The following is a 675-nucleotide window of genomic DNA, read 5'->3' as shown; positions in this document are numbered from 1 at the left end:
GAATTATGAACGGGCCAAGGCCTGCTTTGAAAAAGCTCTGGAAGCAGACCCTGAAAACCCTGAATTCAGCACCGGGTATGCAATGGTCACCTGTCATCTGGATGCCTTTAATGCAGCATTAAATGCACGGAGGGGTTTTCTTTGCACCCCCTAAGGCAGGCCATCAGGCTAAGTCCAGAGGATGCATATATTAAGTTTCTCCTTGCGCTGAAACTTCAGGAAATAGGACAAGCAGGTGAAGGAAAAAAGTACGTTGAAGAAGCTCTCACTAACAAGTCCTCACAGACTTATGTCTTTCATTATGCAGCCAAGTTTTACCGAAAAAAAGGCTCTCTGGGTAAAGCTCTTCAGCTCTTAAAAATGGCCTTGCAGGCAACACCCAACTCCATCTTCCTGCATCACCAGATAGGGTGTTGCTACAGAAAACGAATGAATAAAATAAAGAAAGCTGCAAAGTTGCAGCCTAGCAGAGAGGATGAAGAAAATGCAGACAGAATGATGAGATTAGCCATATTTCATTTTGAATTTGCTATACAGAAAAAGCCCACATTTACAACAGCTTATATGGATTTAGCCAACATGTATAGAGAGCAAGGTGAACAGCAAAAGGTTGCGGACACGTACCAGAAAGCACTCACCCTGCATGATGGTAATAAGAGCCTATTGCAGGAGGTC

The 675-nt window shown here is 43.7% G+C and overlaps 1 pseudogene; it reads left to right on the top strand.

Annotated features, from left to right (window-relative positions):
* The first annotated feature begins 4 nt into the window (after positions 1-4).
* On the top strand, positions 5-649 carry LOC103584808 (annotated as a pseudogene).
* Positions 650-675: the final 26 nt, after the last annotated feature.

Source organism: Galeopterus variegatus, unplaced genomic scaffold (genome assembly GCF_000696425.1).
Source record: "Galeopterus variegatus unplaced genomic scaffold, G_variegatus-3.0.2 Scaffold122218, whole genome shotgun sequence".
Taxonomy (NCBI): domain Eukaryota; kingdom Metazoa; phylum Chordata; class Mammalia; order Dermoptera; family Cynocephalidae; genus Galeopterus; species Galeopterus variegatus.
This window is presented reverse-complemented; position numbering and strand designations above follow the sequence as displayed.